This window comes from Nansenia antarctica (genome assembly GCF_963989245.1).
Source record: "Nansenia antarctica genome assembly, chromosome: 17".
Classification (NCBI taxonomy): domain Eukaryota; kingdom Metazoa; phylum Chordata; class Actinopteri; order Argentiniformes; family Microstomatidae; genus Nansenia; species Nansenia antarctica.
The window spans coordinates 16,314,497-16,322,977 of NC_137687.1; positions in this window are offsets into that span (position 1 = coordinate 16,314,497).

Consider the following 8,481-nt stretch of genomic DNA (forward strand, 5'->3'; position numbering starts at 1 on the left):
AGGGGATCGGCTTCCCTTTCTCGAGACACTCCAGCTCTCGGGAGAAGGCATCCTGTTGGGCACTCTGCAGCACCAGGAGCTCCGCTGCGGTGTAATCTTCGGCGCTGAGCGTAGTATCTAGGGGTAGACCGGCCTTGGAGCAGAACATCCTCTTCTGCAGCTCTTCGAGCGTCTCACACTCCTCTCCCGGAGTAGTCTCAGGGTCTACGACCTGGGTGGCTCCGCAGAACAACGTCTTACGCAGCTCTTTGTCCTCTCTGTCTTCTGCTAACGCCGGCGTGGCTGGCCACTCTGACTCCCGCTCCTGTAGGAAGTCTGGTCCCGTGTGATACAGGTGGGGCTCAGCCAGATCCTGGAGAGTTGCCCCTCTCGTGATGACGTCAGCAGGGTTCCTCTTGGTGTCTACATAACGCCAGCAGTTCACCTCAGTCAACTCCAGAATCTCTGCGACTCGGGTGCCCACGAACACCTTATACCGACATGAGCTGGACTTCAACCACTGGAGGACGGTAGTTGAGTCTGACCACATGGTGACGCTCATCAGAGGTAGCTGGAGCTCGTCGAGCAGGAACCTTCCCAGTTGCGCGCCGTTCAGGGCAGCACACAGCTCCAGTCTTGGGATGGACTGTTGCTTTTTCGGCGCCACTCGGGAACGTGCCAGGACAAACGAGACGTGGACTTCACCTCCAAGCTCTGCCGCTCTGACGTATGCCACGGACCCGTACGCCATCTCCGAGGCGTCGCAGAATACATGTAGCGTGATGACACTCCTCTCTAGGTCCGTGGAGGGAGGGAAGTAGCTCCGCTGCAGCTTGATGTGCTGGAGAGTGGGAAGTTCCTGCTCCCAGGCCTTCCACTTCTCTTCTAGGTGACGAGGCAGAGGATCGTCCCATCCTCGTTCTTGGGCCCACAGCTCCCGGACAAGCACCTTGGCCATCGTCGTGAAGGGAGCGATATATCCCAGTGGGTCGTACTGGCTCGCTAGAGTGCTGTATATCGTTCTCATCGTGACGCGTTGGGGCTTGGCAGGCTTATTGCGATAGCGTAGAGTGTCGGTCTGGAACTGCCAGATAAGTCCGAGCGTCATCTCCTGAGCATCATCTGGTGAGTGAGAGACCCAAGCCTCGCTGCTGGTCGAGGTGGCCTCCTCCGGGAGGTCTCTGATGACTTGCGGGTCGTTGCTGGCCCACTGGCAGATCTCAAATCCACCCTCCTGGAGATGAGCACGCAGGTCCTGGACTAGCTGGCGGGCTTCCGTGGCTGTCTTCGAACTGTGGAGGCAGTTGTCCACGTAAAAGCTCTTATGGACGGCGTCAAACACTCCAGGAGGTGCCGTCTCCTGCGCGGCGTGAGTCTGTAGCGCATAGGTGGCGCAACAGGGGCTGCAGGTTGTCCCGAAGGGTAGCACCTCCCACTGGTAGATAGAGGGGTCGGGGTCGCTCGGGTCCTCTCTCCAGAGAAACCTCATGAGTGGCTTGTCTTCCTCCAACATCCTGACCTGGTGAAACATTCGCTTAATGTCACCACTGACTGCGATCGGCTGCTGACGGAATCGCACCAGAACTCCCAAGAGGGCTGGGGTCAAGGTTGGACCAGGGAGAAGATAGTGGTTGAGGTTGAGCTTCCCCACCTGGTAGCTACAGTTGAAGACCACTCGGTTCTTCCCGTTGTGGTGAACATTGTGGTGCGGGAGGTACCAAGACTCGGCACTCTGGTTCGCCTCGGCTGGCTCAAGCTTCTTCACCAGACCGGACTCCGTCAGTTTCTTCATCTCCGTTCTGTAAGAAGCAGCAAGGACCTCGTCCTTCCTCATACGCTTCTCAGTGCTGGTCAGACACTGTAGGACGGTTCGAGGGGATACTCGAAACTCTGGCATGGGTTCTCTTCGGAGTAGTGGTGTGACGTATCTCTTCACGCCCTGGACTTCGATACGCACTGTCTTTGCTTTAAGGAGGTCTATGGCGTAGACGTCCTCCTTTGACCGTACGTAGAGCTTCTCATTCTTGTAGGGCGCAACGTCTAGCGTCCACAGCTTCTGGACGTTGTCTAGTAGCGCCGCATTCATGGAGTCCACACTGGTGTGAAGGCAGTTGATGGTCTGCACTTCTTCGGTTCGGACATGGAGGGATGACGTAGCTCTCCCGTCTCTATCTCTCCACTCGGTAGCGCCTTGGAGGGCCCACCCAAGCGCAGTCTTAACAGCCATCGGGCAGCCTCGTGGTCCTCTCAGCGGAGGACGGAGCGACACGATCAGTGCAGCGTTGTCCGAGCCGATGAGAAGGGTTGGCTCCGCTCCTTCTATCGGATGTAGGTCTACTCGCCGTAGGTGGGAATATCTTGCGCGTAATCTCTCCAGGGGGTAGTCGTAGCGGGAGAGCGCTAGCTGGTCTGCGGTGAAGACATTCTGAAGCCGATATCTGTCCGACGGCCGCCCCGCCGGGGAGATAGAGAAGTTGATTCTCGCCCCGGTGACCTCTTTAAGGTCGCGACGTATCGTGCGCAGAGTCAGCTTCTCCTCAGTCCCTTGGAGCCCCAACTGGCGCACTGCCTCCTGGAGAAGGATGGTCCGTTCCGACCTGTCGTCTAGAACGGCGTACGTGTCGTACACAGCGTTGTTGTGGTGAAGTCGGACCTTCACCACCTTCAGTAGGACCTTGGAGCCGCTGCTCTGGGTTGGGTCTAGATAGTAGACAGGTGTTTCCTCTTCCGGTGCGCTACCGGACCTAGGGCTTCTGGTGCCCTCCGTGGACCTGGCGAGGGAGACCTCGTGTAGGATGTTGAGGTGGACCTCCTCACAGCGGTTGCACTTTCTCCTCAAGGTGCAGTTCTTAGCCAGATGGTCGCGCCCACAGTTCCAGCACCTCTTGTTCTCCTCGAGCCACCTCTGCTTGGCCTCGGTACTCAGGTTGTTGAAGTCACTGCACTCATTGAACCAGTGCTCGCTGGTGCAGTACGGACATGGCGGTGGACCTCTCCGTCCCTTTTGAGGGGGTTGAGAGGAATCCTTTCCCTCAGGTCGGGCTTTCCTCTCTCTCCGAGGCTCCTCCTCCGTGTGCAGCACTCCTACTGGGCGTCCTCTGTTCGAGCTCGGCCTGTCCCAGCGGTCTCCCTTCTCCCTCTCCTTCTTCGGCTCAGCGTAACCCATGGCGTCTACGTTGGTGTCATGCACTTCCTCCAGTAGGAACTCCGCGAAGGCAGCCATGCTCAGACCCAACTTCCCGGGGTTACGAACGCGCTGCTGTCGCCGGAACCTCTCCTGCCGGAAGCGTGGGATCTTGCGGAGCAGCCGCTCTACGTTGGAGGTGCTGTTGATCTCGCTGGCGCCAGCTGGGCCCTGCGTCTTCAGCATTCCAACCAAGGTGTGCACGCGGAGCGCGAAGTCATCCAGCGCCCGTTCATCCTTGATGGGGGCCTGCTGTTCGAGGGCTTGCAGTTCAGCAAGGGCGTGGTTCCAGGGACGACCGTAGCGGGCATCCAAGTCGGCGAGCGCTCTGGTGTAAGGTGTCGGTGCGGAGGCATGGGCCAGAACCATGTTGTGGGCTCTGGGGTTCCTCACATGCTGAAGGAGAATCGCATATTTGTAGGACTCTGAGCAGGAGTCGTCCATGAGCGTGTCTAGGCAGATGCGTAGTTCCACATACTGGCTCCTGTCCTCGTCCTTGAAGAAGGGGAACTTGGGTCCCTCCACCTGGGGAAACATCCTGTAGTGGATGATCGGGGCTGGAGTGACGGTCTGGGTGTCCGGCCTGCATGCCTTTTGGTTCACTGGAGGACCTAGGGGTGTGCTACGCTCTTGGGGAATGGCTCCCCTCCCGGGCAGCGACGCTGGCTCCCTCTGGGCCGCGTAGCGGTCGGGTCCCTGGTCCTCTTCCTTCAAGGTGGTCAGCTGGGCCTGTAGTTGGACAGTCATGGCGGGGGTCATGGAGCCATCGGCGGGGGGTTCAGGAGATGGCACTCGAGAGGGCCGTGCGGATGATGCTCTGGAGCTACGGGCCGACGGAGCTCTGCTGATGCACACGTCGCGCATGGTCTGCATCACTTCCTCCATCTTCTCCGCGTGCAGTTGCTCTCTCTCCATCTGGAGGCGGTCGCGCTCCATCTGGAGGCGTTCACGTTCTAGCGCCTCCTGGCGCTGCCTCTCCGCCGCGCGTTCCGCCCCCTCCATCTGGAGGCGCTCGCGCTCGAACTGGATGCGTTCCCTCTCTAACGCCTCCTGGTGCTGTCTCTCCGCCGCACGTTCCGCTCCTTCCATCTGGAGGCGTTCACGCTCGAACTGGAGGCGTTCCCGCTCTAACGCCATCTCGGCCTGTTGGCGCATACATTCTGACAGCGCGGCACTACTCCCTCTGGAGTGCATGCTATCCGCCCCAGAGGCAGAACTGCCCACGGAAACCCTGGACCGGGAGGAAGCCACTGAACGGCAGGAGCTAGGTCTCGAGCGCGCCGTACTGGGAGGCAGATCGTTAAGGCTGAGGCCCTCCCTCTTCCGCCCGCAGGCGCTGTCAGACCGGGCCTCTCCTTCCTGCTCTTCCGTTTCTACGGCAAAACCCTGCTGTTCTGCCATCTCATCCTCAGGCTGGTGCTCTTTGATGGCTGTCTCGGTGCTAGCCACCCGCGCGCCGGCGGACACCTCGGCCTCTCCGACCACTGTATCCCGTGGAGTGCGCTCCTCACTACCACTCAGTGAGCTTTCGAGCTCAAGCTCATACTCTTGTAACCTCTGAGGCAACCGCGGGACTCTCTGTGGTCGTGGCTCTGGCTCAGGGGGCGGAGAAGGGGGGGTAACTGTCTTGTCTGGTTGGCTGCGCTCAGCCATGCTATCACTACACAACTTATCCGGCTCGAAGGACCAATTGTAACCAGGGAGTAGCTAAAGGACTGTAGAATTTTAGGAAGGGCTGGTTATCTAACTAACTCTGAGCTAAATCGGCAGTGTAGGAGGATAGAGGCAGGGGGCGCCAGCAACCCTTTAGACTAGCATATCACAGTTATATATATATCATATATTATAATACAAGCTATAACTCAGTTAATCACACTATAAGACAATACTTAAACCCAATACTAGATTTGCTGTTAAACTAAACAATACAGACAACTAAACACACAGCAATGTATCAAATATAAACAAACACATTTATTTATACAAATTATATATACATCCCAATATACTCCCTCCCCGCCGGCCACACACACACTCACTCACTCACTCACACACAGTACCTGGCCTGAAAAGGCTTAGAGTCCCGGACTGAAAATGAGCGCGTTGAGGCCTGGTTGGAGCTCGTATGTGATTCGAGGAAGGCAGCAGATAAGGGGGGGGAGTGACGTTGCAATTTGAAGGGAAAGGGGCGTCTTCGTAGTAAACGACGAGGTGTGAATGGTTCAGGTCCGGTGGTCCACGGTCAGCTCCGGTGGTGTTAGCAGTCGGTCGCAATCCACCTCGGAGGCGACGGCTTTGTTTGGCTTTGGTCTCGCTATGCGCCAACGTTAGCAGCCGGCGGCTAGCAAGGCTGGCTAACGGTGACACAGCTAAACTGGGCTAGCGCTGTTAACTCACTAAACTCCGAACTCCCGCGGTGATGCGGGTAGCTAGTGATTCACTATCAACAGTCGATGTCAAAGGCAGGTCTCCCAGACAGCATCACACAGTACACAGCAATGAGTTCACCTTGACGAGGCCGAACTCAGCTATGCTTGGTCGACTCTGTGACCGACAGGAGCAACCTCTCCTTCCTCTTCACTCTAACGCACAGACCACTTCCGTAGCTATATATACCAACCGGACATACATCAAGTCACGTACGCCAATCAAAACCACGCCCACTAATCGGGCGCTTGCACAATACTGAACAAATCTAAGACAGAACTTATACAATTACAATAACAATACATACACCTTCATGAAAACGTACATGAATAGTATGGAAAATAATTAAGGAAATAACAGGGGCAAAATAGGGCTGATTTGGGGAAACTAACTGGCTCTAAATTGTGGGCCTTCATAACACTTATATATATATATATATTTTTATATTGTTGTTTTATTTTATTGTTGTTTTATCTTCACGACCTATGGACCAACCTCACCAAGTCAAATTCCTGTATGTGCAAATATATATAAAATGTGCAAATATACTTGGCAATAAACATTATTCAGATTCTTGTACAAACATGTACGTATATAGACATGTTGTCTGTTCTGCTATTCTTTTGTATTTAATCTTCATACAGTAGAAAACTGATGAGAAATTGCCTTGTAACTGTAAAACACATGACCATGACTTTACAAGAGGAAGAACAAACCTCAAGCCATCAACTACGGAAGACAGAGCAGTACCACCCACCCAGTAAGCTCTGCCAGCTTCCTTCTTCTCTGGATGAGGACTTCAACCATCAGCAGGGTTCCTCACACAGCAGGACAGTTCAGAGAGGAGACACACATCACTGTCAGAGCTTACAAGTTACAGAATCAAAGACAAACAGTCGTCAGGGAAGAAGTTGTCATAGAAGAAGTTGAGATGGCTGACTACGTCAACGACCAGGCTGTTGAGATGGCTGACTACGTCAACGACCAGGCTGTTGAGGCGAAGGAGAACAATGGACCCAAGGAGGGAGAGACTCATCACTCAGGTCAGTAATAATAACTGCTCTTCATGAATCATGCTTGTGATTTCTGAATCTCCCATTTCTGATGAAATGACGTGCAGCATACACACACACATGCACGCACACACACATGCACGCGCACACACACACACACACACACACAGACACGCACGCACACACACACACACACACACACACACACACACACACACACACACACAGCTGAAACAGATTAAGACTTATGGATTTAAAATGCACATACTGTAGAGAGACTCGTTTTTAAATGGTTGGTATATTTGGAAAAAAGTTTGGAAGTCCTAAATATTCACCTTTGTTCAGTGTCAATGTCGTTGATAGAGTTACTTCCTCTCTACCAAACTGTAGCCTATTATGGTCTCTTACTGCATGTAGCTGTATCAACATGCTACATGTAGCAGCGTGCTGCTCCCATACACACACACACACACACATACACACCCATACACATACACACATACACACACACGCACACACGCACACACCCATACACACACCCATACACACACACACACAGCATGCTGTCCGCGCACACACCCGTACACACACACACACACACACACACCCATACACACACACACATGCACGCACACACAAACACAGCATGATGTCCGCGCACACACCCGTACACACACACACACACACACACACACACACACACACAGCATGCTGTCCGCACACACACACACACACACACACACACACACACATTATCGCTTCAGACACTTTTGTGCTAATGTCTGCTGCCATCTTGTGCTGCCTTGTGATGTAGGATTATGTGTGTGTTCAGTGATGTAGAATGGTGTGTGCATGTACAGTCATGTAGAATGTTGTGTGTGTACGTACAGTCATGTAGAATGTTGTGTGTGTACGTACAGTCATGTAGAATGTTGTGTGTGTACGTACAGTCATGTATGATTTGATTTGATTTGATTTGATTAATTCATGCTTGCAGTGGAGCCAAGGCCCCACTGAAAAACTGCAGAACTTACATAGATATGACACACAATATTAGCAGCACAACAATTACACAACAATTTTAAAGTTTAAAAATATTTCAAGGCGGCAAAGCAAGGGCAGGTAGCAGTCATGGTAGCCATGCTGTATTATGTGTGAGTCTAGATATTGTCATTGTACAGTCTAACTGCGGTATGCAGGGTTGAGTTTTTCAGCCTGCTGGTTTTGGCCTTTGGTTCAGCCAGCTTGTGCTGGTTCCTCAGTGTCCTGGCAGTGCAGCTGCCTCGTGTTGGAGGTAGCAGGTCATGCAGAGGGTGTTGCTCGTCATGCATGTTCCTGACCATGTAGAATGTTGTGTGTGTACGTACAGTCATGTAGAATGTTGTGTGTGTACGTACAGTCATGTAGAATGTTGTGTGTGTACGTACAGTCATGTAGAATGTTGTGTGTGTACGTACAGTCATGTAGAATGGTGTGCGTGTACAGTCATGTAGAATGTTGTGTGTGTGTACAGTGATGTAGAATGGTGTGTGTGTGTGTACAGTCATGTAGAATGTTGTGTGTGTACGTACAGTCATGTAGAATGTTGTGTGTGTGCGTGTACAGTCATGTAGAATGTTGTGTGTGTGTGTACAGTGATGTAGAATGGTGTGTGTGTGTACAGTGATGTAGAATGGTGTGTGTGTGTACAGTCATGTAGAATGGTGTGTGTGTACGTACAGTCATGTAGAATGGTGTGTGTACAGTCATATAGAATGGTGTGTGTGTGTGTGTGTACAGTCATGTAGAATGGTGTGTGTGTGTACAGTCATGTAGAATGGTGTGCGTGTACAGTGATGTAGAATGGTGTGTGTGTGTGTACAGTCATGTAGAATGGTG